The 25,773-nt window shown below is 42.0% G+C and overlaps 1 protein-coding gene across 4 annotated transcripts in view; it reads right to left on the reverse strand.

The window, feature by feature from the left end:
* ITSN1 (intersectin 1) overlaps positions 1-25,773 on the reverse strand; it is a 221,290-nt gene that overhangs the window by 179,583 nt on the left and 15,934 nt on the right. The window contains exon 2 of one of the 4 annotated variants that reach the window (XM_089677959.1): positions 12,091-12,271. The exons of the other annotated variants lie outside the window; for them this stretch is intronic. The gene's annotated coding sequence lies outside the window, so the exon portion shown is untranslated. The remainder of the gene's footprint in view (positions 1-12,090; positions 12,272-25,773) is intronic. 4 annotated transcript variants of the gene reach the window in all.

Here is a 25,773-nt window from a genome sequence, read left to right on the forward strand (position 1 = left end):
TAGGGTGCGACTTGGCATATGATTTGCAGTCGCATGACATGCAAATCGCATGCCAAATCGCACCCGATGTGACCAGGGTGTAATACTATATGGTATCTGGCAATGTCAACCAGGATAGCTTTGCAATCTGCTGAGTAGGAATGGAAGAGAATAATGCAGAGACAGACATTTAGGACACTCACAATCAATTTATCTCTGTGAATCACTAATAATATACAAGTGTGCTAATTACAGAATACAGTTGGAAATACATTAAAAAAAGTAAGAAAGTGAGCAAACCTTAAACACTGCAGAAACAAATACAGAAATAAATGTCATGCCCTACATTGAAAATAATCACATTTTTTCACCCATGTGCACTATGCTTGGCTCAAAGATTAGTCCACCTAGACATTGGTACTTATATTACCAACAGCTAGTTAACTGTATGACAGCAGTTCAAAGTCAGGTGTCACCACCTAGTACTTCCCCCATTCTTAGACCTGAGTGCAGATTTTTGCACTCATGAACAGATATTGCAAAATGCTTCCAATGATCTATTTAACAAAATAAAAAAAAAGACAACAAATACGAGAAGCTCATCGTTCGAGTTTATATACAGTGGGGATCGAAAGTTTGGGCACCCCAGCTAAAAATTTGTATTAATGTGCATAAAGAAGCCAAGGAAAGATGGAAAAATCTCCAAAAGGCATCAAATTACAGATTAGACATTCTTATAATATGTCAACAAAAGTTAGATTTTATTTCCATCATTTACACTTTCAAAATAACAGAAAACAAAAAAATGGCGCCTGCAAAAGTTTGGGCACCCTGCAGAATTTATAGCATGCACTGCCCCCTTTGCCAAGCTGAGACCTGCCAGTGTCATGGATTGTTCTCAATCATCGTCTGGGAAGACCAGGTGATGTCAATCTCAAAGGTTTTAAATGCCCAGACTCATCTGACCTTGCCCCAACAATCAGCACCATGGGTTCTTCTAAGCAGTTATCTAGAAAACTGAAACTGAAAATAGTTGACGCTCACAAAGCTGGAGAAGGCTATAAGAAGATAGCAAAGCGTTTTCAGATGTCAATATCCTCTGTTCGGAATGTAATTAAGAAATGGCAGTCATCAGGAACAGTGGAAGTTAAAGCAAGATCTGGAAGACCAAGAAAAATATCAGACAAAACAGCTCGCAGGATTGTGAGAAAAACAATTCAAAACCCACGTTTGACTGCACGATCCCTCCAGAAAGATCTGGCAGACACTGGAGTTGTGGTACACTATTCCACTATAAAGAGATACTTGTACAAATATGGTCTTCATGGAAGAGTCATCATAAGAAAACCTCTTCTACGTCCTCACCACAAAAATCATCGTTTGAACTTTGCAACTGAACATATAGACAAACCTGACGCATTTTGGAAACAAGTTCTGTGGACCGATGAGGTTAAAATTGAACTTTTTGGCCGGAATGAGCAAAGGTACGTTTGGAGAAGAAGGGGCACAGAATTTAATGAAAAGAACCTCTGTCCAACTGTTAAGCATGGGGTTGGATCAATCATGCTTTGGGGTTGTGTTGCAGCCAGTGGCACAGGGAACATCTCATGAGTAGAAGGAAAAATGGATTCAATAAAAATTTCAGCAAATTTTGGATGGTAACTTGATGCCATCTGTGAAAAAGCTGAAGTTAAAGAGAGGATGGCTTCTACAAATGGATAATGATCCTAAACACACCTCAAAATCCACGGGGGATTACATCAAGAGGCGTAAACTGAAGGTTTTGACATGGCCTTCACAATCTCCTGACCTCAACATAATTGAAAATCTATGGATAGACCTTAAAAGAGCAGTGCGTGACAGACAGCCCAGAAATCGCAAAGAACTGGAAGACTTTTGTAAGGAAATGGGCAAAGATACCTCAAACAAGAATTGAAAGACTCTTGGCTGGCTACAAAATGCGCTTACAAGCTGTGATACTTGCCAAAGGGGGCAGTACAAGATATTAACTCTGCAGGGTGCCCAAACTTTTGCAGACGCCATTTTTCTGTTATTTTGAAAGTGTAAATGATGGAAATAAAATCTAACTTTTGTTGACATATTATAAGAATGTCTAATCTGTAATTTGATGCCTTTTGGAGATTTTTCCATCTTTCCTTGGCTTCTTTATGCACATTAATACAAATTTTTAGCTGGGGTGCCGAAACTTTCGATCCCCACTGTACATTTTAAATCCCAACTCTGGGAAACTATTGAAATTATCCCTTGCAAGGCGATTGTGCTTGCAATGCAAGGAGTTAATTGCTCGTTTAGGTCTAGGGGACACAGAAAAGTATTTACTTAGTCGATCCTCTATTCCAGTGTTTCTCAACCTTCTTTCAGTCAAGGCACCCTTCAAACTTATGGACAGTCCCAAGGCACCCCTTAAAATTATGGACAGTCCCAAGGTACCCCATTCTAAAATGGGGTGCCTCAAGACTGTCCATTTTAAAAAGGGCACCCCATTCTAAAATGTTAAAACCTATTCCAACAGCAACATCCACACATGTAGGACACCCAACATTAGAGGTGATTTATTCTTTCAAAGCAAATACACTTTTGCACACTGGTACTGACTAGTATTCCAATGTTTCTCTTCTCCCTCAGTTTCTCTCCATCACTGAGCTAATGTGACCCCAGAACTGACAGAGAAGGACAAGGGCGGTTCAAACTAGGATGCTGTGCAGGCAGCTGACATCCTCCTTATCAACTGATGATGTCACTGCTTGTCAGGATGCTAGCAGCTAGAGGGTTGTAATGGCGCAGAATGAAAACCTGTGGCTTTGTGTAAGTAAAAGGCAGGCTTGTACACAAGTTTTGGACATTTTTTTTTAGACATTTTGCCAAGGCACCCCTGAAGAAACCTCAAGGTACCCCACCCTGGTTGAGAAAGGCTGCTCTATTCTTCCCCTAAGCTAAAGCGGTCCTCGCAGCATTATCTTCCCCATGCGCCATCGGTCTAAGATCCTGATATAATCAACAACAGTGCAGGGTCCATAGCCCCGCAATGGATGCGAGTATGCCAAAAGAGAGACCACCATTGGTATGTGTGTGAGCACCATCTGCTGGAAGAGTAGAGGATTAGGGAATTAAAGGTTGCTTTTCCTTGCCCCTAGTAAAAATAGCAGCTAACCAATGAAGTGCAAGTGCAGCCCCACCGCAAGGGGAAAATGTATAGCTTCCCAGAGTTAAAGGTAGGAACAGAGACGAGAAAGGAGGCAGTGTTAAAATTAAAGGACTCCCAGAAAGATGTATCCGTGGAGCATGGCAAGTTAATTGTAATGGTGTTCACATTTAGATCTGTACCCCTGTTCCATGCATCTTCAAGTGGAAATTCTGCGTCCTGCCATTCTACACAATATGCATGCAGCTCTGCAGCTCTTTGATTGTCTGGAGAACGCCCATTGCCATCAAACAAGCCAACTAATTTCTAAACACATCTGGAAAGTGTGCAATATTTTTAATAACTGAATTCACACGTATATTCAGTCTAGATGTGTTTACACAAACTAGAAATTTCTGCACTATGGGAATGTTTAACATGGTTTTCTGCAGCGAAATGCATAAAAATTTACGTACATGTAAATGCAGCAGAAATTACTCTGGAAAGTATAAGTTTGTTAAAGTGTTACTATATCCACAACAGTAAAATCAGTCTGTATATGCAGTAAAGAATGTTCGTTATACTTAGTGGAACCTAAAGGGTTAATCCTGCAGTGTGTGTAAAAAGGTGGTTTGATCCGGTCTTCTCTGATCCTCCCTTCATTTACCATCCCCAATCCATTTGCTGATAGTACAGAGCTCTTGGAGACACACTGCACATGCTCAGTTTAGTGTGTATTGCTAGAAGTATTTCTTTGGGAGGGTGCATATGATCAGCACCGGGCCAATCAGCACTGTCCAGACAGAGGGTCCGCGGTTATGCAACCTCACAGGACATTCAGAGCAGAATGAAAGCTCCTCCTTTAACCAGTGCTTGGCTGGACACTGATAGATGTCACAAGACTGCTCTAACTGCTGATGAGAAAAGATATTTAGCAGTTTATATTTACTGAAATATTTGCATTTCCATGTTGTGTGTATTGTGGGAGACTAAATATAGTGAATGCAGAGTCATATGTTTAGTAACACTTTAATATCAACTAGATCAGTTTCTCCTGCTAAAAACATACGAGGCCCAATTCTTGCTGGATGCAAAGGGCAGAAGAATTCTGAACTCTGCACCTGAACATCTTTGGCTTGGGATAGCCATATCACCTAATGGTTTAGCAATCTCGGACACCATTCTGAGGATGCATAAAGCAACGCTCAATTCGCCTATAGCATTTATGATGTGTTTGACACATTTTTGTTGTAATTTTGAAATATTGGAAAAGCATCATGAATGCTTCGTTAAATGCACCGTGAAAGTGTTGTTTTTCAAAGGGGAAGTGATGTAGAGGAAATGATCTGCTCTGAGGTGCGTTTAGGTTGCGACATGATAGCAGGCATTTTTGCAATTTCTATGCAAGATGGATTCATTTACTTTGATCACTGACACTTGGCTTGATCCAGCTCAAGATGATCATGGAATGAATGGCCCAGCAGGAAAGAGGAAAAAAAAAAAAGGAAGGATGGTATCACGCTTTTTTCATTCAAGGACACCCTTCAAAATTCTACACATTCTCGAGGCACCCCATTCAAAAATGTAAAAAATTAAAAATAGTTTGACATAATGCAGCAACAGCCACACATGTAGAACACCCAACGTTAGAAGGGATTTATTCTTCCAAAGCAAATACACCTTTGCACCCTGGCACTGACTATCATTCCAATGTTTCTTTGTTCCCTCACCCCAGTGCTGATGGAGAGGGGCAGGAGAGAGGAAAATAAGGATGATGTGCAGGTATAAAACATCCTCCTCATCAACCAATGAAGCCATTGATTTTAAGTACACTAGAGGCTGGAAGGTTGTAATTGTGCTCAAGGAAAACCTGTGGCTTTGGGGAATTAAAAGGCAGGTTTGATCCACCTCCTGGCTTGTATACACTTTTTGGGCAATCTTGAAATAAGCATTTTGCCAAGGCACCCCTCAGGAAATCTGAAGGCATCCTGGTTAGAAAAGGAGGCTGCCCTAGTCCATTAGAGAATTTTTAAGGGGCATTTCCACAATCCTTACTACCAATGGTTGCCAAACGGCTGCTTTGTACAAAGAGGAGCTGCTCTGTCCTAGTCTATTATTATCACTTACCAGGAACAAGCATGCAACATATTAAATAGAGTTGAGCGATACGATATTATACCTCATTACAGAGTTCTGAAGCACCCAGAAAACCATTATGGCATTTAATTGGGCATTGATATTCAATCTTCTACAGTTTAATTTGTATGCCTTTATTCTTGAATGTATCTCTTTAACAGTTTTGATTATGATACCTATGTCTGTCTAATACAGGAACTTGTATACTTTGCTGTTGTGCGAAGAAAAAAAAGAAAAAGAGTTGAGCAACTGTACAAGTCCTGAAGTGCACACTTGCTAGGAGTCAAAGACTCAAAATATTGAAGTCATCATTGTGAGAAGGAGAGGTCAGTAATGACAGCTTCAAAATATATCAGAACAGGTTTCCTTTGCCAACTGCTGTCACTAAATTCTTTATAATATAGTCTAGCCTGCCTTGAATAAGAAGCAGGACACTTTATTAACTATTATGTACAAGGCTGATGGAAGACCCAGTATACAAAAGACGAAGAAGAGAAAAGTAACAAAAAAGCTCAAACAAAAGCTTAGTGATGACAAAGAGTTGCTGGGAAGATGCCAGTACACTGTGTGAGATGTCCATGGCATTCACCATGAGCAGGAGAGAGAAATCTCAGCTAGCTTTGTATGCAAAGCTTTCCTTTGACTTTGTAGAAAAAAAAAAAAAAGGAAAGAAAAAAAAAAAAAAAGGTATAGCCAAGTAACCCTACAGGAAATCACCAGTCAAAAATGAAAATTAGAAAAAGTGTATGTACAGGCTTAATAATAAAAAATTGAAACAAAAAAAAAAGGTGGGGGGTAAGCACAATGGCTAAGTGGTTAGCACTTCCATAGTAGTACTAGTAGTAGCACTAGAGTTGTCGGTTTGAACCCCAACCACAGCACTACCTACCTGGAGCTTGCATGTTTTCCCTGTGCCTTCGTGGGTTTGCTCTGGGTACTCCGGCTTCCTCCCACAATCCAAAAGACATGCTTGTAGGTTAAAATTCTAATATTTAAGTCCAAAAAAGTCCCAGATGAAAGTCCAGGGGGAGAAAATGATTCACCACTGATGTGAGCACGGTGGAAAATTTATGAAATTGTCATCTTTCACTTTATCACTTTTTTTGGGACACTGGACTTTAATTTGGGACTTTTTTTGGACATATATTATCATTTTAAATGGAATTTTTATCATTTGCGCTGAGTTTTGTTTGACGTTTTGTCACTTTTTGAACAGCAGCATTTATTTTGATTGTTATTTCTTTGGCGCAAGTTTTCAATTTATTATTTAATGCTTGTAGGTTAATTGTCTCTTGTCTGAAATGGCCCTAGTATATGTACGTATGAATGTGAGTTAAGGCCATTGGATTGTAAGCTCCTTTAGGGCAGGGGCTGATGTGAATGTACAATATATATGTAAAGCGCTGGATAAATCAGCGGTGCTATACAGTATCTGTAATAAATACATCGCTCTAATATATGCACACTTTCACAGTTTTATCTTGGCAAAATGTGTTGCCGATCCTGCCAGACAGCCGTGAGATCCTAACTTTCTGTAAGGAGCCGACAACTGTGCCTCTGCTGCACTGAAATCCTGAGCAGTGTTGTCAGTTCTGCCAAAGTAATCTCCTATTGGGCTAGAGAACACCTCCCAGTTATTTTATATAAAAGAGGGGTAACAGTTTTTTTTTCCCCTTAGCAGAAGAGAACTGGACAGGGTTGACGAAAAGGTTTTCAAAAAGCAGAGGCATTGTATTATAACTATAGAAAGGTAGGAGCTGAGGGTATTTCTGGAAGGATCACAGCATATGCAGTATATCTCTGTAATACATGTACATTCTATGTGAATTTTTTTCCCTTTAACTAGTTCCTGCGGGCAGGCAGGCAGCATGGGCAGGCTGGATCACATACATGTACGTCATCCAGGCTGTGCCGGGAAGGATCACAACATATGCAGTATATTTTCTGTAACACATGCACATTCCATGTGAAACTATTTCTTTCACTAACAGCTTACACTGGCTACAGCAAGATTTTATCAGCAGGTCCTGGCCAATGATTTAGGCTTCGACCTGCTGATCGGCTGTAGCCAATCACAGTACAGAGTCGTTTTCACAAACACACAGGGCTCTGTACACAGATCAGATATTTGGCTGTTTCGTATCCCTGCAAACCAGGGGGAAAAAAAACTGCCAGATTGATTAGTAAAAGCACATATCACACACATGACACTTGTTAGGCACACAGTTAACCACTCAGCAAGTATGATGTCATTTTCCAGATGTTTGGCCAGCTCAGATTAAAGGAAAGATTTCAAGCACTTATACCTGTGCAGCTACACATAACATGTACTCAACATTCCAAACCAATTGTAAAGTCAGCCTAATTCTGTTTCCAATGTTTTAAATTGAAAAGCCTACCATCCACAGCAAAATCAAGAACAACGGTATTCATTTTCCATCTTTGATGGTCCAGAGAGGTAGGAGCTTACAATGCTGACACTGTGACCATTCAATAGCTGGTTGGAAAGCGATGAATAAAACTGCTTTTTAGCTGATCACAATCATTAGCTAGGAGGCAGAGAAGTCCTATAGAAATGGAACATCTAAGAATGCAGATATGAGAAGCATGTTCCATGTAGGGCTGTGAACACTAGCTAGTGAGAGAGGTGAAGGGTAGCTTTCAGAACCATTAGCAGCTGCTCAAAGTGCCATGCATCTATGAAATATGAAAATATTATGAACTGCATATGTTCAGACTACTGAAACTGAATGTAATACATGCCAGGGAAGGAGGTGGACAGACCCAGACAAATCTAGTTTTTCAGGCAAATGGGAGATTTGTCCCATTTTGCTAGGATTTCCATCTGCAGAACGGTCGCATGTAACTGTGCATACAGGACTGAAGGTGGACACCATGGGGTTTATTTACTAAAGCTGGAGAGTGCAAAATCAGACTCACTTCTGCATAGAAACCAATCACCTTCCAGGTCTCATTGCCAAAGCTTCATTGAACAAGCTGAGGTTAGAAGCTGATTGGTTTCGATGCAGAAGGGAGTCTGATTTTGGACTCTCCAGCTTTAGTAAATAAACCCCCATAAGACCCAAGACCGGCATTGCAAGACTACAAGGAAGAATGTCTGCAGGACCGGAGAAGCTGAACCACAATGCAAAGTTTCTGGAGCTTTCCCGTCAGGAGAAATAAATTTAGCCTGTGCAGAATCAAGAATCAGACCCAGATGCTTCCAACTTCTGGTTGGGGCTTAAGGCAAAAAAGTATTACAATCAAGGCTCCAAAGTCCTGCAGAGTGAGCATCATGATCTGCATGTATGGTAGTTCATCAGCGCAGAATGAGTCTTCGCTTGCAGGAGGAGGTTGTCCAAGTAGCCATTCCGGAAATCGTCTGTTGTATCAGTAATGCCAGTACCAGGGACAGTACCTTAAAGAAAAAGAAAACAGAAGCAGAGGCCAGACCGAAGGGAAGTGCCACAATTTGAACATGTGCATTCATGACCAGAAAGCATAAGAAGCGTTGATACTCAGAACAGATGAGGACGTGCAGGTGCGCATCCTTGATGTATATGAAGGCTAGAAAATCACTCTGAAGCCACCACTGAATGGATTCCATGTTGAACTTCTGTACACGAACAAGCAATTCAAGGCCTTGAGATCCAGGATAGAGCAAAAAGAAAGAATTTCCCCAGAGAACAAAAATTAAATTCTATTTTGAAGATGGACACAATCAGTTTGTGGACCCATTTGTCAGAGATGAGGGAGGTCCACAGGCCCACAAACCAGTGAAGAGGAAACTGGGGGCAAGCCTTTATGCTGAGCATGACTTGTTGGCAGGCCACAGGGATCTTGGCACTACCCGCAGGGGCCTTAAAGGGCTTGGAGCCCTTATCTAAGGAACTAGGGGAATGAAAACGCCTCCTGTGTGAAGAGAAAGAAGTACCAAGCTTACAACACAGTTCCTCACCCTTCTTGGGCTTTGGGAGGAAGGTACGTTCACCACCATTAAGGTTCTTGATGTCATCATCCACAACAGCACCGAAGAGACATTCACCCTGGAAAGAGAAGACTGCCCAGACTGTTTAAGACATCTGGTCTGGGGACCAATATTTAAGCCAAAGGACTTGCTGAAGCACTTTCACCAAGAACTTGGAGGGCAGCAGAGCTGCATCCAAAGATTTATCATATACGTAATTAAGACCTTGGACCAACTGGTCCACAAGTTCCAAATAGACAGTGGACAACTGTCCTGAACCCAGACCATATTGTAAGATCTTGGCCCACACAGTAAGCATCAGACACCAGGTCCAAGGCCAACACAGAACGCAGCACCGAACCAACAGTGAATATAGTGCAGGTGACCGATTATGCCTTACAGTCCGCAGGATCCACAACAGGAGGAGAGATCCATATTTGCAGAAGAGCCTCCTCAAACGGGTAACATACCAAAAGACACTGCGGAACCACAAAGGGGCACTTCAGATGTTCCCATTCTTTGTAAACAATTTTATCAAACAGGCAGGATAAGGAAAAATCTTAACAGACCCACCCAGCTTACGGGTATCTAAGGGGCTGGCCACTTTACTGGCAGCCCCTGAGGTATCCTCAGTTTTAAACATTCAATGCAGCAAGGTAAAAAAAAGTGCAGCCTCTGGCACGGTTTTGTGTGCAGAAACTAGGCAGAGGATTCATCCTCGCAATCTGAGGAATTTCACTCTCTATTTCAATTATTTTTATTACTTTTTTAAAATGTAAAAAGAGATAGGACAGTAGTACATAGCAGTAGCATAGAAAACCAAAAAACCCAAAAAGAGGTAAATACAACATATCTGAGAGTGCGCTCAGAAGTATGTTACCATACAATATCAGAAATGGTTATTGTGAGATTCGAGTTAATTTCCAATTATCGCATGTTGATATGTCCCTGAATATGTCCACTCTCACCGATTCTTATGCAGTTCAAAAGTTTTGCTCAAAGAGAAAATATTTAGAATCTTTAAGAATCAGCCAGGTGTCAAAAACCGTTTTCTAAAAAAATCAATGCTCCACATACATACACAGCCATCATATAGAGACCAACGTCTTCAAAGGATGCTTTTCTGTGATCTATCTGGAAGCAACTGAAATCTGTTCTTAGAGTTTTCTTTGGGAAATTGTGGCTGCTGCTCATCCACCACCTTATTAGGTGATATCAAAGGTTATTTTTTAATTTATTTATTTTTTAAACAAACATCTTATAGTTATGCAGGACCCATCCTGCTCTTCTTGGGTCCCCAGCCACCTGGCTCCTCTTCTTTTCTGAGGGCCCCCATAGCAAGCAGTTTCCTACTGGGGCACTCGCGAATGCTCGCTCCTGAGCCCCGCTGTGTGTGTTCATAGGACAACAAAATGGTGCTCAGCCCCACCCGCGCTACCTGCTCACTAGCTGCGATTGACAACAGCGGGAGCCATTGCTGTCTCTCAGCCAATGAAGTGGGAGAGACCCGGGCAAGCAGCCTGGGCTTGGGTAAGCATGGGGGGAGCTGCATACTGAAGGTTTTTTACCTTCATGCATAGTGCATAGAATGCATAAAAGGTAAAAAACCTTCAACATTTAGAAGCACTTTAAAGGGGGTTCCAATTAAAGGAAGAACTCTGACTGCTAAAAAAATCTACAGTAAAGTCCCATTACTGGCCATGGCATGTGCGCTTCAGCTGGTCTGGACTTTATTGGCCTGAGATGCACTGCATTCCTCTTATATATTTGTGAAATACCACTTTGTACTTATCCCTTTTAAACATACCACTTTTAATGCCCTATATCTACACTCTTAGTTGTTTCGCTATTGCTACAGCTTGTGGCTAACCTTCGCCATTCAGGAGCTGCTGATCATTTGTATGAATATTTGTGGGTCTCCTTCTCAAAATTATACTCCGCTGTGGACATCACATAAGTGCTGAGCACTTTTACCGTCTTCTCATTATGAGAAACAGATGTCCCAATGTGTGCCAACTTTTCCATTCCATTTTATTTATTTATTTTTTTCTGCTGTTTCAGGACTTTTGGCCTAGGCCAAAATGATATCATACATCCCAGGAGTTTCCATGAGCATTTTTTTCTGTTCCTTTGGAGAAGGGGAAGATGAGATTTCTGAGCTAAGTGCACCCTCTTGCCTGCATGCCTGAGCTAAAGGCTGATGGAACCCAGAAGTAAATGCTACATGAATAAACTGCCTTTACTCAAAATGGCCATGGCTAGAAATGAAAGGGGGGTGTTCTTCAAAGTGGTCTCTCAAAAAAAAAAAAAAAAAAAAAAAGCATGGAGATATGAATGGATGGGGGAAGTTTGCTTTGAGTATTCAAAATGAATTAAATAGTGTTTTTGGTTTGTGGAGTTCAAATAGAGTTTACTTCCACTTTAAAACAGTTACCAATCAATGGCTGGTCTTGAAGACAAAACTTCAATGGAAAGCACAGTACCTGCATATTTGCAACTTGTTAACTCCTTTTCTAGAACTGCTCTCTTCCCTGTCTCAGGCCCAGGAAACAACCCCCAAAGCTACATACATGTGCAAAAATGCCCCATAAATAAATGCTTCAAAGTAACCAGGAATCTGCGCTACTCAGGTGTGAATGCAGGCTAAAATCTACCATTAACTATGCTCTTACAGCCCTCTGCATAACAGAACTCACAGCAGCAGTTTATGCCCTGTAAGTCAATACGTTTGCACTGCATTGCAAGTCATACATCTTTCAGTTATTAACGAGGAGTTATAGCCAGCTAACAGAAGTACAGGTAAGCGGACGTTTAAACTGATTGTATTTATCCTTCCCTGGTAAACCCTCATTACTACAGGACTTACATTTTTAAATAAAATCTTTCCATTTTTCTTATTGTACCATATTGTTGTTTCAATGATGCAAGCAGTGGGCTGGTCCTTGGGAGGAGTTATGCAAATATCAATATGCCTTGATGGGTTAATGTCAGTCAGTGAATGAAGGCCACTCTAGGCAACGCTCATGTGCAAAGCCGATTCTTCATGCCTGAATGAAGTAAAATCCAATAAATGAAAGTCAATCTAAGCAGGTTCAGTACAGAAGAGAAACCTTTACATTACAACCATGCAAAACTGAAGGGAAGGCTGGAGTTGAGCTTTAGCAGACCTTCACCCCAAAACACAATGTGGGAGTACCTGGTTCCCATTCCCTCCCTTTACTATAATTGGATACATTTATTTTTGCTTTCTTATTTTTTGGAACACTTCCTCCTTTCTCTCTAGGTAAGAATGGCATTTGAGCACATGTATGCAGATGTGTTGAAGGTCTCTGCTGGGCTTCAGGACCTTCGGGACATCTATGCAAGCGAGGGAGGCGCACTGGAGGTCTGGGACCGCTTTTCCTACACATATGCACATGTGCCCCAGGGCTCTGCCGGGTCCTGGGCAGGTCCCTTGGGCACATCTGCACATGTGCCAGACTATAGAAAATGGATCCAATAGAGGGGTGGGGATGGGGAGGGAGCCACAATCAAAGGGACTGAAGTTCCCCAAGCTATTACAATGCTTTCATTATGCAATGAGCAGGTAGAAGACACAAGAAGATACAATGAAGCCAAACGTTACTACAGATTGGCTGAATATAATGACACATATTTTGGCAAATGAACCCATTCACCTATTTGCATTTCAACTGTGTATTTAGCTCACTGACTGGAGCTCATATTGCAGAGCTGAGTTCCTGCCCATATTTCCAGCTAAGAACTGCAAGATACGCCATTCCTTATCATTCGTTATCACGAACAGCTGACAAAAGAAGCCCACACAAAAGAGAAAAAAGGAAAAACCGTCTGTGGAGCACCGATTCTGGCCAACTAAGGGTTTATCTCACCTACAGATCTACACAGATTGTTAGCACATGTTTTAGCTCAGCTCCTGTTTTAGGATCATAGGCTCTTATTTATCAGAAGAGAGTCATATGAAGCTTAAAAGTAATAAGTTCTCCATCGACTAGCCCACGTCTGGAGACCGGTTCCCAGTGGCAACAGTCATCCATGCGCCCAAGCCAAAACTTTCAGAGTAAACACAGCTGCTGCCTCTCCCATGGATCCGCTCAGAATGTAGACAAACATCTCACAAGTGAATGTCTGCAGCGCACAGCATGGCCAAATATTTCCAAATTACAGAGACCCAAGGACATAAGACAATGGAAATGGAACGATTACTATTAGATCAGACCAGAAGTAAAATTAATGTAACAAATGTTAACGCCACAACATTTTCCTACAAAAATTGTCATTCGATAAAGTTTACTCTTGGGACTTCAAACCCATTCATGGTCCACATATGTGTGAGTTATGCAATCCATTGTAACAAAGCATTGCACAGTTTACATATTTTCCTTCCTTCTATTTTATTTAGTTATTTTTTACTTTATTGAACCATCACAAACCCTCGGTTCACTTTTGGCAGTAAGGCTAGGTTCACATCTGTGCGGGTGGTGCCGCTGTGGGACCCGCACAAATGCCTGCAGCCGCACCACCCACAGACAGGAATGCAGGACCCGCGGGCGTGTGCCATTAATTCTAAAGGCACGCTGCCCACACTTGAAATCGCAACCGTACTGAGAACCTTGGTTCCTGTGCGGGCTGCGATTCCCGAAGTAGTGCAGAGACTTCTTCCCTGCATGTCCTGGGGCACGGGAGTCCATTCAAATGAAATCACGGCCCTCAGATGAGAACCAGGGCTCAGTGACACTTCATTTAAATCAAGGCAAAACAGTGCATTGTGACATGCTGTAGTGTGTAAGCATTTATGTGAGTTGCATTGATTTAGAAAGAGACCTGTATGGCGTGAACAAAAACTACCAGCGACAGAAGAATCTAACATTATGTGCTGCTCTATCCATGGGAGCTACAGATCAGAATTTCTTCATCTCCATCATACCTTTATAGAATCATACTGCAATGTCATCTCCAAAGACCTGTACAGAAACAGCCACCACACCTTTCACTACTGTTAGGTCCTGGTGCCCATTACACAAAGCTTTGCAAGATGATAAACCATAAGAAACTGAACAAAACAAGGCTGTAATTTGTAGAACGGAACAAAGTACCAAGAAACAACAAGACTGGTCAATCTGGGAAAGGAGTTTGATGCCCAAAATCGTTAAGGAACAAAAATCTCCAGTAATGTAACAGATTTATCAATTCTGAAGTTGAATGAAACCAATTGGGATTCTGTCAAACTTTCTCTATAGATTACCCTCCTGTCCCTTTTTCCTGGGCCTATTACTAGAAAAAATTTTACTGCCATTTTATCTCATTGGCATGTCAACTCTAATCAACTTTTTTGGGAAATCACTACTCCACACCTTATCGGTATGGGTAAAAAATGGAAAGGACATTATGCATATGGAGGGAATTCTAGCATCAGATTACATCAATTTTAGGTTCATTGGAATGTTTGGTTGCATTTCTGCAAACCCCGTCCTCTTTAGATCAGACCCTAAACCGAATAAATTCTTTGACACACCTCACTATCTCAGATTACATCGCAATAATGTCCTGATCTACCTCATAAATTATCCCAGAACAAGCACTCTACATAACTACTCTCTCCCCTGGCCATCCTTTTCTAAAGTAGCCCATAGATGAAGTGATTTTCTTTCCTTCCACCTGTGGTAGAAAAAAAAAAATCTCTCAATTGCCTCTATCAACACAGCCAGTGCGGGCGAATTCTCACAGAGCTATTGTGTTCTGCCAGTGTGGATCCTTCCCGGCTGGCAGAACATATTGACTACTACTAGTGGGTATAGTCGTCGCATGCAAAAAATCCAACAGGTTTGTTGTAGCCAACATACAAATTATATCAAACAATGCCAAACCAAATAGTGTATTTTATGTTAATATCAATAATACCTCTAGGCAACTTCCCCTTTAACTATTTGCCGACCGCAGATAGCCAAATGACGGCTTCACTGCGGACGGCCAGTTCTGCTGCACGCCCCAGCTATCTCCGTGAGCGTTGTGCCCTATGGACACAGCTGATCACGTGATATGGTAACAGGCCAATCACAGCAGCCTTTTACCACATGATCAGCCATGTCCAATGACACACTGATCACCGAGATATGCAATTGCCGGTTATCGCCTGCACTTTCCTCACGCTGTCACAGCGTGAGGAAAGTGCTGACGAGAACCGGCAGTTGTCAGAGGAGGGATCGGCACGATAATCAGGGCACTGATGATCGGTGCCCAACACTGCCACCTCATCAACGCACATCAGTGGTTAAGAAAAATTACCTGTTTGCAAAATTTTATAATAGAAACAAAGAAAAACTTCTCAAATTTTTTTTCTTTTTTTTGTTTAAAGCGCAAAAAATAAAACACCCAGTGGTGAGTAAATACCACCAAAGCTCTATTTGTGTGAAAAAAAAGATAAAAATTTCATATGGGTACAGGGTTGCATGACAGCGCAATTGTCAAAGTGTGATAGCGCTGAAAGCTGAAAATTGGCCTGGTAAGGGAAGGAGAATAATTACCCGGTAGGAAAGTGGTTAAATGCAATCGCACTTAAATAAAAATAGGTGCTAGCCAATCTATAATGTGAAATTTCAAATACAATTAAACACATAGAACACCTGTGCAAAATTTCATAAATACCATATAATCAAACCATATTATAAAATAAATAAAATAGTGCAGTGAAGAATAGTCCCTAATGTCAATCTGTTGTGACAGTCCCAATAATAACCAAATCTTGCAAATACGTTTGTGTTATACCACCGTGTCCAGCCAAAATAGCAACTCAACAGATCCACTCAGCCAACAAAGTAGCCAGTAGGCATGTAAGCACAAATTCCCTTTGCCTTCAGTGCGATGCCTAGTTAAGCAGAATCCTTCAGGCTTTTTCCATTCAAATAACCTCCATCTTTAGCAAATTTCTCAGAAAAGAGCCCAAAAAAATATTCATGGTGCAGCAATTTTATCATTAAAAAAGATAATCTAATGCACTCACACTATTAATGCCAAAAGTATTGGTCGGCCTGCCTTTACACGAACATGAACTTTAATGGCATCCCAGTCTTAGTCCGTAGGGTTCAATATTGAGTTGGCCCACCCTTTGCAGCAATAACAGCTCCAACTCTTCTGGGAAGGCTGTCCACAAGGTTTAGGAGTGTCTATGGGAAGGTTCGACCATTCTTCCAGAAGCGCATTTGTGAGGTCAGGCATTGATGTCGGAAGAGAAGGCCTGGCTCACAGTCTCCGCTCTAATTCATCCCAAAGGTGTTCTATCGGGTTGTCAGGACTCTGCAGGCCAGTCAAGTTCTTCCATCCCAAACTCGCCCATCCATGTTTTTATGGACCTTGCTTTGTGTACTGGTGTGCAGTCATGTTGGAACAGGAAGGGGCCATCCCCAAACTGCTCCCACAAAATTGGGAGCATGAAATTGTCCAAAATGTCTTGGGATGCTGATGCCTTAAGGGTTCTCTTCAACGGAACAAAGGAGCCAAGCCCAACCCCTGAAAAAGAGGCCCAAACAATAATCCCCCTCCACCAAACTTTACACTTGGCACAATGTAGTCAGGCAAGTACCTTTCTCCTGACAAAAACCAAACCCAGATATGTCCATCGATTTGCCAGGGAAGCTTGATTCGTCACTCCAGAGAACACATCTCCACTGTTCTAGGAGTACAGGGGCACTGTAGTTTATACCACGGCATCCGACGCTTTGCATTGCACTTGGTGATATAAGATTTGGATGCAGCTGCTCGGCCATGGAAACCCATTCCATGAAGCTCTCTACGCACTGTTGTGCTAACCTGAAGGCTACTGGAAGTTTGGAGGTCTTTAGCCGTTAGCTCTGCAGACAGTTGGCGACTTCTGTGTACTTAGCATGCGCTGACCCCTCTCTGTCATTTTACTTGGCCTACCACTTCGTGGCGGACTTGCTGTTGTTCCCAGTTGCTTCCACTTTGTTATAATACCACCAACAGTTGACCGTGGAATATTTAGTAGCAAGGACATTTCACAGATGGGCTTATTGCACAGGTGGCAACCTATCACAGTATCACACTTGAATTCACTGAGCTCCTGAGAGCGACCCATTCTTTCACAAATGTTTGTAGAAGCAGTCTGCATGCCTAGGTGCTTAATTTTTTACACCTATGGCCATGGAGGTGATTGGAACACATGAAACAATGATTTGGAGGGATGGCCCAATACTTTTGTCAATATAGTGTATGTTTGGTGCTATAGGGAGCACCAACCCAAACAGCTCACTGGGGGGGATCCCTCTTTCTACACTGCCGCTATTCACAAGGTCGGCGCGCATTCCATCCAAAGGAAGCAACGTCAAAAGGAACCGGAAATTGCATGTGCACTTCAAGCCTCTATCCACAATTGATGGATCAACTTGAGTACAACCAGCCTGCCTAGAGATGGATAGAATCTCAGCCAGTCCCTGCTGAACCAGCCAAGATTCGATCCATCTATGGCCAACTTAACTCTCCCTACCTATTATAACCACAAATGATATATTCTCCCATATTCACTGTTATCAGACCTTTAAATGGAAGTGAACTCAAAAAGTCACGTTTTGCTCTGTTAGAAGGAAAATGTAGAAAGGTTAGATGTGACTAAGCAGTACTGTGAAAAGCGTATTGCAAGTCATCCTGAAAAATGTAATTGTACTTCCTGGTATGGAAGTGTGCCTAAAGCCTCATCGCAATACACAGGGGTTAGAAAGAAAAAAAAAAAAAAAAGGAAAGGAAACACTACATGATTTGCAGGTATGAAAGTGATGACATGTTTTGCATTGAAAGCGAAAGTGACGTAACATTCTTTTGCTTCCACTGTGTGATGAGACACCTAGTTAACAGGTGGGCAGCCTCAATTTTGTTATTCACTGCGTTTGTTGCTGGTAATACGGAGTCATGACAGAGTTTACTGAGCTTCAAAGAGGGCAAATTGTTGGTGCCGCTTAGCTGGTGCTTCTGTGACTGAAGTTGCTAATTTGCCATGTTGCGAGGTACAGTATCAAAGGTTATGACGGCATATACTGTTTCCGGGAAACCGTCTGATAAGCACAAGTGCGGTCAACATGGTCAACTGACCGAAAGAGAAAAAAAGGACATTGCCCAGGATTGTGACCCGGAATAAGAAAACAACTGCTGCAAAAGTGACTGCAGAGCTCAATCTCCGTCCCGTGTTGTTTTTTTATTCCAGGACACAATCCTGCACAATATCCTTTTCTCTTTCGATCGGGTGACCGTGTCGACCGTACTTCAGCTTATCAGACGATGTTTTCCCAGAAACTGCATATCTCGTCACTGTAATGGCCATGCGTACTGGGCACACTAATAGTGGTGTGTGCAGAAGCCATTTTGTTCACATCACAAGTCTCCTATGCCATTTCATCATAAGAAGGCATAGCAGGGACATCCCTCCCTTCAGTTTGTACAATACACAAACTGTTAACTGATGCCAGAACCTTCTTATCAGACCAGGACAGACACAGGCCCTCTCATGGCTATTAGTAGAATCCACACTCCAGTCTGGGAAACCCTAATAAAACGGTCACTCTCCAAGCTTGAACAATCCGAGAACTAACAGATATCTGGTGATAAATAGCTCAGCTGAAGGGAATGGCCAATATACCTCCCTGATAGACTTATCAGCCAAAACTTCAGTATACTTCATAACTCATGGAATACAAAGAGCACAGCTATAGTAAGGACATATTTGCCTCCCTCAGTTTAATGTGTAGCACCATGGCAGTGCTGACCAATCAAAACCTATCTAGCCTGTACTGTCATGCCTGCACTGAGAGGAGAGAAAGCTGCTGGGATTTCATATCCCCAGCTTTTCCTTCTGTGACAGCATGGGAGTGGTGCAGGGAGGTATCCCGCACCACTCCTGTGTGAACTCAGGCTATGACAAGCTTGGGTTTACACAGGAGCAGTGGGGAAACTGCATGCAATTTGTATCCATACATTTTGTATGGACGTAAATCGCACTGCAAAGTATTGGTATTTGGTATCAGCGAGTACTTGATCAAAAGTATCGTTACTCGTACTCACCAATCAAAAAAGGGCATCGGTGCATCCTTAAATATTTGCCTATGAGATTTTCCTTTGCAAAGACAAAAAATATCATCTCTTCATGGTCCCTTTGCACACAGAACTCTGACAACAAAGCATTTGAGGACATTTCCACTTCTCTAGCATAGTGTACCATGTGCATTGGCTAGTTTTGTCCAAAAGATATGCTGAAAAACGGGTTAGAGATAGGCTCTAGAATGTCAAAATTTTAATGATTTTAATTTTTAATTAATGATTGTCTATTAAAAAAAAAAAAAAAAAAAAAGGAAGCAAAAAATAAATGTATTGCAAATGTATTTACTTTCTGTTTCCTTAAGAATAGCTGACTAATCCAAAGTTCCACAGGTCTCCTCAGAATGTGCCAATTCATTTACCGCAAGGATTCTCACTGACAGCGAGAGTTACAAGACAGAATCACAGGCTCATTGATAGGAAAAAGGAAGGACATCTGGAGAAAAGCACACTCAGCAGTTCCATGGATGTTGCACCTCCTCAGGCCAGAAAGCCAGCAGTGAAAATAATGAGGTTTTGCTACGAATCATGCAAATTCAATCATGCTTTAGAGACAACATACTGCAAAGACGACAAAAACATTACTTCTATTAGTTATTGCGATTTTGGTAGTTGTACCACTCAGGACAAGTCACTGTAAAAAAAATAATTCAACCCAACTACAAATCAGTACAGTATATTTATTACAATCACATACTGAGGTCTCTCTTCTGGAGCAAGGACATGCATTTTGCTGAAAGTGTATATAAAGCCAAAATCTTTTCTATTGAAATTTTATTACAGGTACATATATACCACGGTCAATTTACGCAGCGTTTTACATATATGTAGTACATTCACATCAGTCCCTAACCCTCAAGGGGCGTACAAGCCAAGATCTCTAACTTACATTCATATACTAGGGCCAATTTAGACAGGATCCAATTAACCTACCAGCATGTCTTTGGATTGTGGGGGGAAACCGAAGCACCCGGAGGAATCCCACGCAGGCGCAGGGAGAACATGCAAACTGCCAGGTGGCAGGGATAACCATTTAACCACTGTCCTAGAAAGATGAATTCCAAGTATGGTATATTTTCACACTACACAACTTAGACCAGTGTAATTATGTATATACCAGAGCTCGACAAATCCCGGGTGACAGCTCGCCATGATGGCTAGAAAATACGGCCTGCCACCCCAGCTGTGGTCAGCCCCAGTGTTGTAGTATAGGGGAGCGCAGCCAGGCGCAACATTGCTGTGCAGCCTGCAGGTGTTACTGGTGTGTGAGATCAGGGAGTAGCGAGGAGCAGCGCTGTGAGGGTGGAGAGCGGAGGGAATGTGAAGGGCAGGTAAGGGAAGATGCAGGGCTGTACAATGGTAGGAAGGGCGGGGGTCAGAGGAGGAGCAGAGCTGGCAGGAAGTGTCCCCTGTGTGGCTCTCAATGACACCTGCCGCTCCGGGGAGACTCTCAGCCTCACCTCGGAGCAGGAACCGGCAGTGTGACAACCAGTGTGGTCATCTATCAGTGCCCCATTAGTGCTGCCTCATCAGTGTCCACTTCAGTGCAGCCTCATCAGTACCCCATCAGTGCAGCCCCACCACCGCACATCAGTGAACAAGGTTTTTGTTTTTTAATTTTCAGACTTTTCTTTGTGTATTTAGTAACAGTTAAAAACCCCAGTGGTTGGATTAAATATGACTAAAAGAAAGCTCTGTCTCAAAAAAAAAAAAAAAATTAATTTAATTTGTGTACAGTGTTGCATGACCGCGCAATTTTCCTTTACCCTTGTTTCACATCTGTGTGGGTGATGCCGCTGCGGGACCTGCACAAATCCCACCAGTTGCACCAACCACACAGAGGAATATGGGTCCCGCCGGCGGGTGCCATTAATACTAATTAATTCCCCTTACTTCCCGGTCTTGGGCCAATCGGCTGGACTTGTGTATTGTGAACACTGGAAGTTGGCAGCTCTGTGCAGGTGAAATAGAGAATATGCTTTGCACTTTCTAAATGAATACAAAAATGATCTCTGATTGGATGAGGTGAAGAGGAGGGGCAGTGATGTCATACTTTCCACCTTAATCAGAAAATTTGAATTCTTTCAGAAAATGAAAAGCATTCTCTGAATGGCGCCCATGCTGAGTGGCCTACCTCCTGTGTTTAGAATGCAGCAGAGCAGCCACTCAACACAGGACCTGGAAACAATACAAATCCAACTTTCGGGAGCTTGGATGCCGCAGAAAAAACTGCATCGCAATGCGTTGTGACCTGAAAAGAACTTGAAGCGCCAATCCAAGCGAGAGGAGAAGCTCCCCTTGGTTCTCAGATATAGTGGTGCTGGTGTCCCAACTAACCCATCCAGTATTAAACAGCATTGAGAAACATCCAGAATGCTGTTCTCCCAACCCAACTCGTGTAGATGAGATACTAGGCAGCCTCAGCCAGCCCAACTCCAATAACCACGTCTCCTGTGACTCAATTCACCCACCAGGGCTTAGTTATAGAGGTCATCACAATGCGCTGCAATAGATGTGTTTCTGTAATGTGCATTAGAATACACGTTTTACTATGTGCTACGTCGCATGGCTCTGAATGAGTCCTAAGACAGTTTTATACAGTCTTAAAGCAGAGCTTTACCCAAAAGGGGAAGCACTGCTTGCTTGCACCCTCCACTGCCACATTTGGCACTTTTTGGTTTTGACAGATACCCACTCCCACTTCCAGCTTAGCTCACAGCGGCACCCCTGCAGTTTTCTGGGGCACTTCACAAGTCCCAGAAGACTACGGGACCTTGGCCAATTCAAGGTGCAGTGTGATTTACATATGCGCAGTAGGAAACTGGCTGTGAAGCCACAAGGCTTCACTTCCAGTTTCCTCTACTTGCAATGCCAGGGCCAGGAACCTGGAGGCTAGTGAAGAACTAGATCGGGTGACAATGGTGCTGGACCCCTGAACAGGTAAGTGTCCTTGTATTAAAAGTCAGCAGCTACAGTATTTGCAGCTGCTGACCTTTAAATAATTGGGGGGAGCCTGGAACTCATAACATTTTTAAAACAATGTATAATATAGGGCATATCCATGACAGAAGATTACCAGAACACTATGGGGTTTATTTACTAAAGCTGGAGAGTCCAAAATCAGACTCCCTTCTGCATAGAAACCAATCAGCTTCCAGGTTTCATTGCCAAAGCTTCATTGAACAAGCTGAGGTTAAAAGCTGATTGGTTTCTATGCAGAAGTGAGTCTGATTTTGGAGTCTCCAGCTTTAGTAAATAAACCCCTATATGTCCGTTACAACTCAAGCTTCTAAACGTCTAGGAGTTATTCCTCTGATTTAGAGCGGCAATACACATTACAATTCAAATTATAAATGTATTTTTAAATTTACCAAAACCAAGTAATACGAGGACAAACCTAAAAAATCCAATCCATTTCTATCAAATTGTAAAGGGCCCTATATTATGTAATTGTTGTGAGATCTACAGGAGATTGAACAATCTAATTGTGTAGTGTACGGTCAGTTATTTGCTTGAGTTATTGAGCTCTGCTTATAGTTTTTTTTCCTCTCTAGTTAAGATTATATATATAGAAAGTCCTATATATCTAACCAATTGATTGAAGATCTGAAAATTTGAAAGCAATATTTTATAGTTACCTGATTGAAAAAAATAAATAGCATTATTCTATCACTCCTGAACATAAAGAATATATTTGCAGAACTCTCAACTGTCCTTTAGAAACTAGACATTGGTATCATTCAAGTCATGCTGCCTTCTACCCAATTATCCCATCCTTTACATTTGAGTCCCTCCCTTCCCAATGCCTATTCCAATATCTCCCTGCTCCCCCCCCCCCCCTTATTTAAGCATCAATGGAAAGATGCGTCTTCCAGACAGCATTAACTAAAGATTACACAACACTGACACAATCCGCTTATGTACAACATTGCATTTTAACACTAATGCATTTTCATTTAGCATTAATCCATTTGAATATCTCCCCTGACATTACAGCTGCACAGTCCTTAATGCAATGGTCAGGACAACTACCTACAGCTCTAACATAACCATCATCATTGTGAAATAATTCTACTTGTTGTAAATCCGTATACAGCACCCAATTCTCATCTAAAATCTATAAGAACAACATTGATAAGATAGAGAGCAGAAAGTACTTGTGCACAGTGATATCTCTGCATCCTTATGAACATATAATAGAGGAAGTCATTAATGATTAAAGATACAAAAGTGAAAACCAAGCCATGAATTTCACACTAGGGACACTGCCTGCCCAGGGATCATACCTCATCCAGGCTTCCCCACTGCTTAAAACACATGAAAATGCCTTTTATGTTATGGAGAAAATCTAAAAATTTCCGTGCAAATTTAAAACTCAGCTACAATTTCAAGCCAGTGGGCTCCATTTCATATTTACCAGGACTGTTTTCCTCAGCCACTCCCTACTGTACCATTACCCCCTCCCTCCTAGATTGTAAGCTCGAAAGAGTAGGGCCCTCTTACCCCTCGTACGCTGTTTGTTATTGTTGTACTGTGCCATGTATTGTCCCCCCCCCTATTGTACAGCGCTGAGCATACCCTTTGGCGCTATATAAACTCGATGTAATAATAATAATTAAAAAAAAAAAGTCTGATTACAAAGCTCAGATTACACGCACAGCTGACAGAGTAGTCAATGTCCCTTCTTTGTCTCTAAGGGCTCATTCTGATGTATGGAAGCCCTTGCTGCCCCTCTGAAAAGCATTTTGTGATTGATCATTTTTAAGATAAGAGTGGGTCTTACAGGTGGGAAGGAAGCCTTTTACATTAGAGGACTCCATCCCATCAAAAATACCCCCATGACAGAATACCCCCATCAGAGTCACAGAATGTCCCAATTACATTGGAGCCCCCCCCCCCCTTCCTGAACGCTAGGGTTGTCCCTGCATATCACATGCCCTGGATCAGCATCATGAGCTGCTATGGTGCAGGCCAGTCAGTCGCTAATACCATAGCAATGTATGACACTAATCTAGGGCATTCTGGGTCTTGTGCTTGCAACACTCTGGAGGAACCCAAACAGCATCCTGGTTGAGAAACACTACCGTAGGTGAATTGTTTAGCGATAGCCTAGAACATGTTACAAACCATCTTATGGCATACTAGGGGTCTGCCATGTATTTTCATTACATGGTGGCTAGATCTATGTATTAATAAAACAGATGAACCAGATGTCTGCAATTTCTGCTGACAAGAATCAGAATGACAGTAACAGTGCAAATGCTGGAAAAGATTAAAGCTAAACTCCAGGTCAAGAGCTAAACACAGCTGAAAAACAAAGTCAAAATGTTGTCACTGGAGTGAGAAAGCTTTAAATGGGGCCACTAGCTCCAGTAACAACTTTCATAAAATAAAATATTATTGATTTATACATCATTAAATTAATTAAATACAAGCAGTTTAAGTGCTTTGATTTAGTATCATCCTCTTACAGTCCCTGTACAGCAACAGCAGAGCTCAGAGAGGAGGTGGGATAAGGAGTAAGAAGCAAATTAGGTGTGTTGCAGTGCAAGAAGCATGCTGATAGGAGGAGAGAGCAATTTTACAGAGATGATCAAGCAATGTGTTGCTTCTTGCTGCACAATCACAGGGTGAAGGTGGTGAGAAGACCTTTTAAGTATGTAAAATTGCAGCAGAAACATCAGCAGGTCTACTCCACTTCCAGACAGATTGTACTTTGCAACAGGTCTGTGTAAATCTTACTGTACTGTATGGGCAGACATAAAAATCATTTGACAGGATTCCACTGCACTCTCTCACAGTGTGTATTAGAAGCTGCAGTAAGTCAGATCGAGCCCACCTCATTTCCTTGGAAACGCTATGCGGTCCCTGTGTGACTGACAGTCAGTTCTGTGAAGTGCGATTTTAGCCCTATTCATTCTGAATGGGCTGAAATCGCACCACACCAAAAGTAGTGCATGTACTACTTTTTGAAACGCAGAGCCACTGAATCACATAGAACTTTTCACTGCATTCGCGACCTGTGTTTGGGGTGATGTTAACTTTGCACTGACACCGACTGCAAATCGCAAGGACAGTACAACTGGAATGTGGTGTAAGAAGCTGCGCGGAAACCAGGGCTGTGGAGTCGGTAGATAAATGTTCCGGCTCCGACTCCTCAGTTTTTTGTACTTCCGACTCCGACTCCTCTGTATTAATATGCAAATGTATTTTATACATTCCTTGAAGGAAAGAAAGGCAACATACATGTCATTACCACAGGACTACTGGCTGGGAAGCCAACAGTCTACTGTATTGAACAGTTTAAGCAAAAGACAAACACAATGAAAACAACAAAGTTTTATAAAAAAAAATGTATTAATTAATCAAGTGGCTGGATAGTAGCAGCAGGCATAAACATAAGGAACAGGAACTTTACCAGTCCAAAAATACA

Source organism: Staurois parvus, unplaced genomic scaffold (genome assembly GCF_062004578.1).
Source record: "Staurois parvus isolate SC_StPar_1 unplaced genomic scaffold, SC_StPar_1.0 ptg000195l, whole genome shotgun sequence".
Lineage (NCBI taxonomy): Eukaryota > Metazoa > Chordata > Amphibia > Anura > Ranidae > Staurois > Staurois parvus.